Genomic DNA, 14,291 nt, shown 5'->3' with positions numbered 1-14,291 from the left:
CACAATTTTAAAAACCAGATTCTTTCGTTATATTGCAATAATGCAATATATGCAATTTTTTAAATGCAGCTTTGTGTAAATAAAGTTTTTGTTTTATTTATTTTTGAGTGAAGGTTTAGTAACTGACTGCAAATGCTTGATCACCACTTACCCGCTTTGGAATCGTCATTAGGGCTTCATCTGTTGCTTTTCCACTAAGCCTCATATAGTTAAAAGCTTCATAATACAAACAGGGGCCAAGCTAATAATTGCTTTTAAAAATAATCAAAATCCTAATTCTAAATTTAGCTAGAAGCCTATGTAATGTACGCTAGAAGGGATATATGAGGACTAATGGTAGTCAAAATCTCATTTCATTCCAACTTCAAATAATATAACAGAAACACCAATGAGGTGACAGGCAAATTATCTTAGAGAAGAGTCCACTTTGGTCAATTAACAACTTGATCGTATGAATGTATGTATGTATGCATGTATGTAGCCTGTATGCCATTTTTTTTATGTGCCACATTTGCATCTCTGTATAGCACACAGAAGCAACACACATAAGTGCATCACAAATACAGAAGGAGCAGGCCCCCTTTCCATATAGTTTTGATGATCTCTTCTCTGCGTGGTGATGCCTGTCAAGTGCATGTCTCCTGTGTTGCAGACGGTCAAATGAAGCTCAGACACTAATTCAGAGAAGGGTCTACATCCATCTAAATGTTTAATTTGTATTCATTTTCGATTTCATTATAATATCATTTAAGCTGTAACTCTAGCCATTCAATAGAAAACTACACATGCAATATTCACACTTGCCTTGTTGGTTTACCATGCAGACTGCAAACTAACAGTATTTCCATTACATAGAATAGTGGGAGGCCATTGACTCAGAAGTCACACCTGTCATAAATGATGTGCCAGACCAATAGCAGGTCCCCAAGGTGCCCACTCTGCAAACCGCCCAGTTCTAAGAGGGAGAGAGAGGGAGAGGGAGATAATTAACATGTGGGCCTACATATTTTCCCCAAAACCTCAGAATGAATTGCCTGGAGAATGTAAAAAGCTATCCCCAAAATATATAGCGTAATCTTTAGCCGGTTTATAGCTGACTAGGGCATACTGTAGGCCTATACGCCAAACACAGCAGAGGGAAACGCTGGAATTCATGTACCATGATGCAGCGGGCGCACGAGCATTTTCAGTTAATAAGGAACTGCATTACAAATGCATTACAACAAACAGGCGTCGAGCAATTGTCCGTGCTTTTACAGAGATTTCTTGAAATTGTGTTAACGGTGGTCTAAGTACACAACCGTATTGTTCGAAGATACTACATGGCACCTTTGTGCCTTTTCCACTCACCCCCGTGCTGGACTTGCTTGCTCTACCTGCCGGAGTGCTGAACAAAAGGCGCCATCTTCTGGTTAAAGCAGCACAGCGCATTTACAGTAGCAGCACAACAGAAGAAGAAGTTAGAAACTTTATGTTTGTAACACAAGACAGGTAAGGTGTAAATAATAGAGAGCCTAGAAATTGTCCAAGTAGCCTACTGATGCAATTTCGGTTGTCTTTCAAAACAAGTGGTCCTCCATACAGCTAAACCAGGTTAGCAGATGCAGACCTAGCTTGCACATAATACCAAAGTGGAACTTAATGCTAGCTTTTTTGATTAGCTAGGCTGCTTTAACCCCCAGACACACAACCGTTAGACGTAGCCGTTAACTTTAGTTTAATTGTCATACCTGGTTTGAATTTTCATTCCAATAAGAATCAAAATCACTTTCACTAGAAAGTGGTTAGAATTAGAATACTAAGATACGAAAATAAGTTATGAGCCTTATGGAGCAAGACTATGATTACTGAGGCTTAAAAATGGCATAGTAGGCTATTGACTGTACTGTCACTGTATCGTTTTATGTTTTTAATTTACGATGCACTTATGTGTGTTGATTGTATTTCACTGTGTAGGCCTATGTATTTTATGTTTTAACTTGTGAAGCGCTTTGTGACACTCGTCTTGAAAGGTGCTAGACATAAAGTTTTTCTTACTTTACTTATGGAAATTGCGTGCGGGCAGACGTGATTAAACTGAGCAAATAAAACTTTGATAACAAAAAGCATAACAAAAAATAGCCTAACAGTAAGAAAATTACAGGCAATTCTATAGGGGATGGTTAGGAGGAGTCTAGTGATTGATGCTATTAAGGGGGTTGAGTCTTAGTAACCAGGTCAGATTCTCTGTGCACCTCTTGTACTTCATAAATTGAAGTGATTTTGATTCTGAGCAGTGTGAAAGCTTTTGGAAGAAGCTGTTGAGGTGGCAGGTGGTCTTGGTCATAATAGACAGGTCCTGTCTCCCATAGAAAAGTTTTTGAAATGTATGGTTGTCCAAGTATAACATGATTGGTGTCAGTGCTTTCTGCCCTCTTGTTCACCTTGACATTATGCAGTTCCCTCATTGAAGACAGCTTACAGCCAGTCACCTGTTCAACAATGCATACAACACGTTGGGAACCAGAGAGTGATGGAGGATGTGAGGATGCTTTTATTTATTGGGTTGTGAAACTGGATCTGGATTGGTTGTGAGACGTTATGCCTCTTCATTTGCTTCAGGAAGATAATTCACCTCCAGGGGATAATGAGCAGGCAGGATCCTTCAGAAGTCCAGTGTGTTTGGCTCAAGGTTGTTCATGGCACACTGTGAGGTGAGGTGACCCATATCTCTCCTGTCGGTTCATTATTATGCATAGTCAAAAAAGAGAAATGATTTGGAATTCAAATATTTATCTCAAAAAAACAAATGTCACTAGAAATGTATTTAATATCTACTGCCAACCAATGTAAAGTCTATTTGCTGTTAAGCCTTCATGAGGTGTCATGGGCTGTAGCAGCCAATAATGTAATAACTACCATTAATGTAATAACTGCCAATAACGTAATAATTTTTCCGTTTTTAGTGTAATAAAAGTTGATGATGTAATAACTGGCCAATAATGTAATACATTTTCTGAACCAATAATATAATAACTTTTTGTGCATAATGTAATAAGTTATTACATCATTGGCTGGTTATTACATTATTAGCTGGGTTTAAAAAAAAAATCATGAAAATGTAATAACTGGAGCCGATAATGTAATAATATACTTATATCTCTTTATTTAAGTTTTATTTATTGGCTATAAAGCGTCACACTTCCATGACACTTATCCTTACTGTTGCCTCTTTCAAATAGCTGCTCAAAAACCTGACCCCACACACACACACACACACACACACACACTCGTATTACCAAATCAGAACCCTTGCCCTATTTACATCCCTGGCTATTTGAATACAGTCATGACAAGCTCGACAAAGAGTCTAAAACCGAAGCAAATTATATCTATAGTTCATTCTTGAAGACGTGTATTTTCTTTGGCAGTCCCCATAACTGACCACTAGATGGCTGTTGATTTATAAGTTATCCAGTCATGTGACTCTGACATTAGTCCTATTCCTGAGCAATTTCCAGAACAGAAGTGCTTGCCATCCAATCGCAGAAAAATGCAATTCGTACAGAAATCTTCAACTGTCAACAGTTTTTGATACCAAAGCACAGCATGAATTGTTCTATGGTGTTCCTCAAGGTCTTGGTGTCTTAATGTGGTATTTTGGAGGGATTCTTGACCATTTTTATCAATTCTCAAGTGGTCAAAAATGGTTACATTTTGCACCAAATCTGTGTAACAAATGGTATCAACCCAACAATTGCTGCAGCAACTTATGAGACATAATTGAGCATCTGAATGGCCATCATATACTTCCATCATAATGTTATAAGCCCTTATACACGCTAAACTTTCAACATTTGAATAGGCGCCTAAACAAAACACAATGTTTATTACAGATTTATTACTAGAAAAACTTGACACACAGTGCTGAGCTGCATCTCAAATTAATCTTCAACCCTGGTCCTTCAGAGCTTGTGTTGAAGACTTAGTTCTCATCAACCGATTAATGTACCACAAACAAATAAATAGTCATAATTCCTATTGTGTGTGTGTGTGTGTGTGTGGTCAGGTTTTTGAGCAGCTATTTGAAAGAGGCAACAGTAAGGATAAGTGTCATGGAAGTGTGACACTTTATAGCCAATAAATAAAACTTAAATAAAGTGATATAAGTATATTACATTATCGGCTCCAGTTATTACATTTTCATGTTTAAAAAAACCCAACCCAGCTAATAATGTAATAACCAGGCAATAATGTAATAACTTATTACATTATGCGCAAAAAGTGATTACGTTATTGGTTCAGAAAATGTATTACATTATTGGCCAGTTATTACATTATCGACTTTTATTACATTCAAAACGGAAAAAATATTACGTTATTGGCAGTTATTACATTAATGGTAGTTATTACATTATTGGCTGCTACATGGGCTTAACTCAATAAATAATACATAATGTACTTACAACGGTGTAACAACACAATGTACCTTCAAAGTGTACAAACATTTGTGCTAAACTAGTACTTACAAAAGTGTTCCAGCACCTGACACTTTGCCTCTCTTTAACTTATTGAATTAATGCCATGATGTGCCTCACTAAGCACTAAGGTGATAAGTTATAATGAATGATGTGATTATTTGCCAACAGAAAATTAAGTAAATGTGCTTCTATTCAATTTTATTTCCCAAGTTATTCTAATATGTTCAAGTTGTGATAAAAATTTGGCAGTAGCCATCTGGTTGCATATTCACTACATCACCAGGTAGCTATTTTTGGGTTTAAAGAAAACAAGTGACTGACTTCGGTTCAATTCAGAGCTTGAATTGGATAGCATTCCACTGTTTGCTATAGTAATTTTGCTCATAGGCTTACAGCATAAAATAGAGAATTAGAGAATGATCATATTGACACAAACTTGTTTGAGAACTGTGCAGATGTGCTGTGGTCACAGATTTTGAGGTAATTTTGTGTCTGTAGCCTAAAAGCAGAATAATATAGGCCTAATTCTGAACATTTGAATCTGTGTGCCAGGCTATATTGCAGGAGTGTTTAGCTAACTGTTGTTGGGCTTTGCTAGGGGCAGGTTTGGTTATTAGCAATCAATAATTAATAATTATTAATTATTAATTATTCATAAAATTATTGACGGGAGTCAATATTAATGGGTCACCACCCTGGAATCAGGGACCAATAACCGTACCTTTAATTCAGTCTCAAAATGGCTGTTCACCCCCAAATGACAGTGTTTAATACCACTGTACATTTATGAGTGAACAGTGAAGGGTGAATTCGTACACAGACCCTCACAACCAGCAGTTACCACAACACATATGCATAAGAAATCACAGACAACTTCTCTTTAAATGTATAACAGTGTTTATTTACTTTAGTAATATCAATTAATAATCAATAATACTTCAGCCAATCAACTACTATTACACAACTACAACTATAATTCTAACTATCACGCATAAAAGGCACAAACAGCATATGGCACGTATGGAGTTGGGTGTGCGTGTGTGTGTGTGTGTGAAAGAGAGAGGGAGAGGAGAGAGAGAGAGAGAGCAAGATGGCGGATGTGACCACCTGACCACGTGAGTGGGACGTCTCGCGCGCGCGAGAGAGAGCGAGAACAAGATGGCGGACGTGCCCATGTGGGTGGGCCGTCTTGCGAGAGTTCAAAATGGCGGCCGTGACCGCACTGTTTGAACAAAGAGGAGTTTGGAATCAAGATGGTGTTGGAATTGGGCAGCTAAACCAACACCATCTACTTCTCAGGTAGCGGTGGATGTGCAATGAGATGTGGGTGTGTATATGTCTGTGTGTTAGTAACAGAGAGAGAGAGAGAGAGAGAGGGAGAATAGAGGGGAGCACTCGCCGTCTAAAGCACTAATAATAGCCTTTTACCACACAGAAACTCGGGATACAACTGGGAAGTAGTACACCGGGTTACTGGTCTTTGAACTAGTAAAATGCAATATATTGGCTCTCTACGTGGCTATAAACACAATTGCGAGTCCAGCGACATGCAATGACACACATTCTGCTTCAAAACATTACAATCAAATCAAGCAGCAAGCTTAATGATAGGTTTCACAGCATAATATGGACACGGCGGTCCAATGCGCTTCCCAATACGCACAACAGTAGCTTCTGATCAGTAAAGCTTAAATAACACACCTATCCTAGTCTCTGCCCAGAACCAAAGCCTCTTACTTGGGAAAATCACTCTCAAGTGATTGGTGTGTGTTTTCCGTCGGATCGATCCGGTGGGATCCTCTGCGGAACAGTTATCTCTTCTCGCACGGAGCAACGGTCAGCTGGCTTTCCTCGTAGGCAGCGAAGGATGTCAGCCAGGAGTCGACTTGGTGGAAGAAACGTATCCTTACGTTGTCTTCTTGTAGGGAAGGAGTGTCCTCGGCTGTAGTCTCTTCCAGTCCACTTCTGCAGGTCTGTTGCACACAGTGGTTACACATACACATACACGCACAAGGAGTTAGATTGCCGGATACACGAACAGCTAATCTAATCCTTCTGGATCTGCTAGTGTTATGGCGAACACTAACCAGTCTGGGCTTGTCCAGCGAGTTGAAGACTGTGCCTCGACTTAAACAAAAAGAACAGTTCGAACATTACAAAATACCACCTTGTTATAGCAACGGAGTCGCAAGAAGGGGCGATGCGGAAAGGTAGCTCTGGAATTTATATCCTCCATGACGTCATGGGGGATCCCGAGGCTCGTCTGAGTCTTGTCCAATGAGAGACCGGAGTTTGAATTCCAGCCACCTAGGTGTGAACTTCAGTGCCTGTTGGAATTTTGGCGCTGCTTTTCCTTTGTCTGAGATCCAACCCAGTGGGTGGGCTAGAGTTAAGGCTTTTGATTTTCTTGTTAGGCTGCAGATGCTGGCCCTATTGTCTTAATTTGTGTTCTTTTGTTTAGCCTTATGGCGTGGCCCAACACTGTCAAATCTCAACCGCTTTGATCCTTGCTGCAAAACCTCTTGCCTCTGTGACTTAATGGAAGTTGGTTTATATGAAGCTAGCCCAAAGGCACACGTAAAGATGGTCACCACCCCGACCATCATGGAACACTGATTTTGCAAGAATTTTAAAGTAACAAAAAAATCCTCCCCCTCCCTCTCTGCTTTGCTCCCTCCCTCCCTGCTGTAACCCCTCCCTCCAGCGTGTGCATGAGCCTGCAAACTTGAATTTCAAATGGTTTACGCAAAAAAACACAGCTGTGCTAGCTCAATCTAGTTGTTACTAAAATATTCACCAGCAACACATTGTCATACAAACACTGAGCAAGCAATGTTCACTCTACACAAAGGAGAGAGTGCCGGGTGCATGGTCAGGACTACATTGAGAGAAGAAGAACCGCTGTGTGCGCATGTGATTGACAGTCAGTAGGGACACCTCCTCGCAGAGAGCTCGCCTGATTGGTTGAGGCCTGACGGAGCAGTGAGAGCCTGAATACAGAGACAGGAGCAGGCCCGATCTTCTCTCAGACCATTTGAATTACTGATAGATGAGATCCAGAGGGACAGTGCAGGAACTAGATGACTTGAACAGAGGTTTTGCCAGAACCAAGAGACTTGACCTTTTCTCAAACCAACAGTTATTGTTTTTCTTGGACTAGTTTTTGAAAAAGAAATCCTCGCTCAAGCACCAAAAGCAGTGGTGCACCCTGAAGTCCAAAATAGCATACTGAGAGATAAAGGCACAACACTCTTGTAGTAGAAAAATAGAAATCAAATATATTTATTTAGCTATAAAAAACATAACGTTTCGGTCTGTCGACCTTCATTAGACGAATCACTGCAACCTATGAACTGTACTGCCGAAATATTTTCAGCATGTTGATATCCCCACCAGAGAGAACAATATGCTGGACCATGTCTACACAAACATCCGAGGAGCCTACAGAGCTGCCCCCCGCCCCCACTTTGGACGCTGAGACCACATCTCTCTGTTTCTCTACCCAGCCTACAGACAATGCCTGAAGCATGCTGCTCCTGTGAGTAAAACTGTTAAAGTCTGGTCTGCTGATACTGCTGATGTCTTGCAAGACCGTTTCGAATGCACAGACTGGGAGGTGTTTAAGACTGCAGCCACGCAGGATGACCATTCTATTGATGTAGAGCAGTGGTTCCCAACCCAGTCCTCAAGGACCCCCTGTCCTGCAAGTTTTTATTCCATCTTTACTCTTGCACACCTGATCCCACTGGGGCCTACACACTTTCATGCTGCTCTGTTCAGGTAGATCTGTCTCTACCAATCAGCATTAAGACCTTAACTGGATCAGGTGCGCAAGAGTAGAGCTGGAACCAATACTTGCAGGAAAAGGGGTCCTTGAGGACTGGGTTGGGAAACACTGATGTAGAGGATTATACTCAACATGTGACTAGTTACATCAGCACCTGTGTTGAAAGCATAGTGCCCACTAATCAAAAGCCTTGGATAAACTGTAAGATGCGTCGCATGCTCTGCACCCGCTCTGCTGCATTCAAATCAGGCGACGCAGATGCCTACAGAACAGCAAGATATGACCTCAGGAAAAGCATTAGAGAAGCCAAGAGACAATGCAGGCACAAACTGGAACAGTACTATACAGCTGCAGACCCCAGGCACATGTGGCAAGGACTACAACATATCACAGACTACAAAGGCACTACTAGAGCGGCAATAAACATCAACGCCTCCCTGACAGATGAGCTCAACACCTTCTACGCTCGCTTTGAGGCCCCAACAGTGAGCCACCCAGGAGGTTCACTACCACCCCCACCACACAAGAACCACCACTGTCAGTGTCTTATGCTGATGTGCCACAGCACTGGTGGATGTCTTCACTGACATCTTCAACATATCCCTCAGCATGGCTACTGTACCAACCTGCTTGAAAACAACCTTCATTATCCCTGTCCCCAAGAAAAACTCAGTGACTTGTCTGAATGACTACAGGCCAGTTGCACTCACTCCAATCATTAAGAGTGTTTTGAGAGAGTGATAATGGCCCACATCCAGCGTAGCATCCCAGACACACTGGACCCCCTGCAATTTGCATACCGGCACAATAGATCAACAGAGGACGCCAATCCCACTGCAGCCCACACCGCCTTATCCCATTTTGAAAAGAAGGACACTTACGTCAGAATGATGTTCATCCATTACAGTTCAGTATTCAACACAATCATGCCCTCTAAGCTAATGGACAAACTGCACAACCTCGGCCTAACCCCCTCCCTCTGCAACTGGACTACAGACTTTCTCACTGGCAGACCACAGTCTGTCAGTATCAGGGCTCTCACTTCAAAGACACTGATTATGAATACTGGCTGTGTGCTGAGCCCCCTGCTCTACACACTCTTTACCCATGACTGCGTCGCCTCCCACGGGAGCAATACCATAATTAAGTTTCCTGACGACACCACAGTCATAGGCTTGATCACCAGAAATGATGAGTCAGCCTACAGGAGGGAGGTCTCAAGCCTGGTGACATGGTGTCATGACAACCACCTATCTCTTAATGTCAGCAAAAGGAGATGGTTGTGGACCTGAGGAGGAGGAGCAGGGAGCATCAGCAACACTAGCCACTACACATCAACGGGACCGAGGTTGAGAGGGTGAAGACCTTCAAATTCCTCAGTGCTCATATCAGCGATGATCTCACATGGACATTCAACACCACCCAGATCGTCAAAAAGGCACAGCAACAACTGTATTTTCTCAGGAGACTGAGGAAATTCAGCATGCTACCCCACATCCAACTTCTTCAGATGCACCATTGAGAGCATCCTCACAAGCAGCATGACAGTGTGGTACGGCAACAGCACAGCCCAGGACCAAAAGTCCCTGCAGCATGTCATTAAGACAGCCCAAAAGATCACAGTGACAATACTCCCTTCCCTGGAGGACATTTACCACCAGTGAGTCCGCAGGCGGGCCCGAAACATCGTGGAAGACCCCACCCACCCCCAGCATGGACGTGTCACACTCATGCCGTCCAGCAGGCGGTATCGAAGTGTGGAATGCCGTACCTCCAGGCTACGGGACAGTTTCTATCCCCAGGCTGTAAGGCTGCTGAACAGCCTCACTGGCATACCTCAGTCATGTTTTTTAAGCTTTATAAGTTACCTATCTGCCTATCTACACATTGCATATTAAGAGTGAAAAAAAAGTGTAGTTTTAGCTTGAAATTAGAGATGTAGACTAGAACCCTAAGACATTTTGCTTAGCTATGATAGCCTACTAGTGGGCCTAGAGACCCCAATAAAAGGTAGTAACTACAGTCTACACTATTGGTTTTGTAAAACCATTAGTGTATCTTTTATGAAGCCATTACAATTAACAACCAGTAAATACAATCCCAAGGATTTACATGTATCTAAATGTGTTTTATTTCTGTTCCCTCAGATGGAAATGATTAGTCCACGGACTATATTGTGTCGTTGGATTAGGAGTTTTACTGTAGCCCAAGTACGTAAATACACAGGTATAATTGCAGCAGTGGTATAGTCTAGTCTAAGGAGGTGGGCAAACTGAATTTATAGGACCTCTATACCCCCTTGTAGGTTTATACACAGGTTAATACACTGGAATAAGGCCATTGTAAAGTAAGCCAATTGTTACCAAAAGTGCACTCTCTAAATGCATTTAATGCTTCAGTCATTAGGCTTTTCCTTCATTAGGGTATAGGCAACATGAAAAAAAACATTGCATGAGTACACAAAGGAAGCAATTGCACTACAATCCTCTGGACACATGGCATTGGTGTGCTCAAGACACTATTCCAATTCTGCAGTCATATTTTCACATGCAAAACAATATAAAGCCACGTGAATTGTATTATGTTCACATGTGAATGCAGCATTTTCAGATGTGTAAATGTAAATGCTAAACTTTTTTGCCCCTCAACACATGCCGAATTTAAGCAAACAATAAATAATGTATAGAATAAACATGGATCATTTCTAATGTAAGAGAAAACATGAAAGAAACCTGCACACTTAAAAAATGTTATGTCCAAACATAATACACTTTACCAATGCAAATTTTACTTCAAAAGGTGCTCCATAGTGACAAAAAACTGTGCCAAACAAAAAAAGCAAAACAGAAAATGATTTGGTCCCCTAGACTATCATCAGTTCAGTCCATGAATGGAGATACACACACCATAAATATCATGACTAATTAATATCAAAGGCCTATTGAGGTCATAGACAGCCAATAGAATATATGAAGAGAGACATTCAGAACAAAACCTTAGGGATAAGCATGTGAATAATCCTACAACATTAGACAACATAGAAAACATATTACAAGAAACAATTTAATAACATCTCAGATGCAAGGAGCTGCTATGGGCTCAGCTTTTTCACCAGATTATGCCACTCTATTTATGGGATTCAGTGCTGTTGTTCACTGGGTTATTTGGCATAATTATCCTTTTTTCTGATAACATCATAATGTGGAAGAGGTATCTAGATAATGTGTTCCTGGTCCCCAGAGTTTGTTGATTTTTGTTTGAAATATATAGATGCCATGGCCCCCTCAATTACATTTACAGCTGAAATCAGTAAAAATCGGTAAGTCTCTTATGCTTGGACATAAGATAAGTGTTCATGTTTCTTTCATGTTTTCTACTGTGTTTTTTCTTGAAACCAACACAGGTATCTATGACGACCGAGTAGAGAGGGCAGAGGCCTTTTGTGTTTTAATTTCTAATGTAAACACTACGCTACTTTTCAAAAATGTACATAAGAATAACACCCACCATTTTTGAAGTGCAACCATAGAAACTTTCAATTTGGAGATCGTAATTACCCAAGAATGGAAGGGGAAAACATCTAGGCCTACTTTATTCTGCTTGGACTCAAAATTGTCTCCACACAAAAATGTGTGTTACATCTAAGAAGTGTACGTCTTATTAAAACCTGCTTTACCCCTCTTAGTGGGGGTTGGGGTGATTTTAGTTTTGTTAAGGAAAGGGGGTGTTACAAGGGAAGATGTTAGAGTGGTTAGAGAATTTCAGCTATAAAAGTGTAATAGATACTACTATTATACACCATTAGAAAGACAGGACCTTGAAAAATCATGAAACAGGCAGCTTGACCATGTGTAATATTCCTCTCTTGGCAATGCGTAATATTGTTATCTTGATAAAAAATAATGTAATGAATGCTGGCTATTCAAATAATAAAAGTCTAGAGTGTGGTAAGGTTTGAAACATCAATGCCTTTCAGCTCATATACAGTATGTGTCACATGTCATGCTCCTGCATAAAGCTTTTAGTTGATACATTCAGTTACACAGTTATGGTACTTTTTATCCTTTTACACCATTCGAAAATGTGTGAGCTTGGAATTATAAGGTTTTTTCTGGGTAAAGAGCAGTTCTGATATATTGAGCATCAAAGTATTGACATCCCAGCTGGCAAAACTGTTATGTAATAAATCTATCCTATAGCTCAACAATGCCTTCACCCCCATGGTACCTTGAATGCAAAATCTTAGGACAATTGGATTTTTTAAGAGAGGCAAAAGAGAGATAGAACCTTATAATTATTTAAGGTCAATCTGGGTTTGTTTCTACAAGGTACTATCTGACTGTTTACAATGAGGTAACCTAAGATTCAATGGGAAACGGGATGAATATGATTTAATGGTAACATTTTATTATAAAGTCAGTTATGAAGCACATTAAGACTATGTTGCTGAAAACTAAAACAATTTTGGTATAGTATTTTCTATTTCTAAGAGCCCATGAAAACACCATTAGTCTATGTAAAATTTTATATATTTTCTCTTTATTACTATTTTTTCAGGTTTGTCAGTATTTTCTCCTCAATCCTTGTCTCTGTTTTACTTCTGTTTCCCTTCTTCTGTCAGGTGTTTTCTGTTCATCTTACTGCTCTCTGATTTGAGCGTCTCATGTTACGTTGATGGTTTCGTTGGAGCTTGGAAAGGCCAACTCCAACACTAATAGCAATTAAAAGTGAATGTTTTATCACAAAAAAGTAATCACATATAGCTTTAAGACATTGTGCTCATTTCATGAAATTTAAGGAGATTAGGCGGATCTGAAGTGTACTTTCTGAGGTTGAACTTTCTATCTTTTAGAATATTTAAAAGTTAAAAGTTAAAAGTTCTTTTTAAAAAGACATGGCACCACAAAGCATTAAATAACATTCAAATATGGACATTCAACTAATTTCTGACAAAAAAAAAAAATACCTGGATAGAACTTTAGAATTTGAAGCTTGCTAATTGCCAAATGGTGAAAAATCACTCCAAATTGCGACCGAAAAACCCCTAATCCCTCACACAAGGTGACCAAGAACAGTCAGAAAAATTTGAATCGATAAGTTTTGTTGACTGCAAGTTCCTGCAGGGTTTAACCATTTCAGTCAATGAATCATGAGGACCATTTTCTGTAGGCTATATCAATCACCAAGACCCCCATATATTTAACCTATATAAACAAACCTTACAACCTCTGAATGGCCCACGTCTAGGTGTAAAGTTTTATGAGGCTGTGATTATCTTAGAGGTAAGAGTAGAGCTTCAAAAAGGTTTGTAAGATGACTTAGATCAGCACACATGAATGCAAATGGGATCTTTGGAACCACAAGCCTCAAATATGGCCAAATGATATCAGCAAATATGACCTGCTATTACTACTGATCCTAAAGGTTGATGATTCACTTAAAACATGGCAAACCACCTAATTTGTGACTCAATATTGCGGCTTCATCAAATGGGTCGACTAGCATTAAGTATAACAGGACAAATCAAATAAAGATGATCAATTTAGTCTTACTTGTGGCTCTCAATGTAAATTTGTAAAATTGTTTTTCCAGTAATCAGCGAGACGTTTCTGTAGAAGCTAGGACTGTGGAGCTTTGCCAGATGCTGAGACTGAGGAGCTCCATCTTACAAAGTCAGATGCTGGAACACACCAACCTGGATGTGATTGAAATCTTGGACTAATGAGAGATAAGGTATGTCTGCAGTATGTCCTGTAAGCGAAGAGGATGTTTTAAAAAATTAAGTGTGATTAACTTTTATGCCTGATCTGGCTGGTACATTTTATAAATCCTTGTAAATCCTAAGGAGTAAACAGACTTAGGAACTTAAATTCATCTTCTGTAATCCAGTTGTGCTTTTCCACAAATGCAGTGCTGTTCACTTTCATAGTAAGTCCCTTGTTACCAACACTGTAGCCCCACCTTTGCCGGCTTTCATCATCCTAATATCATTACTATTCAGTGTTATTAAAGGCTGCACTTATGACTGAGATGTCACAAGAGGT

The sequence above is a fragment of the Centroberyx affinis genome, unplaced genomic scaffold, assembly GCF_046629955.1.
Source record: "Centroberyx affinis isolate AG114_WGS23_722 - 3 ecotype Tasmania unplaced genomic scaffold, CSIRO-AGI_Caff_v1 ptg001411l_1, whole genome shotgun sequence".
NCBI classification, from domain to species: Eukaryota; Metazoa; Chordata; class Actinopteri; order Beryciformes; family Berycidae; genus Centroberyx; species Centroberyx affinis.
Note: the sequence above shows the minus strand (reverse complement) of the source record.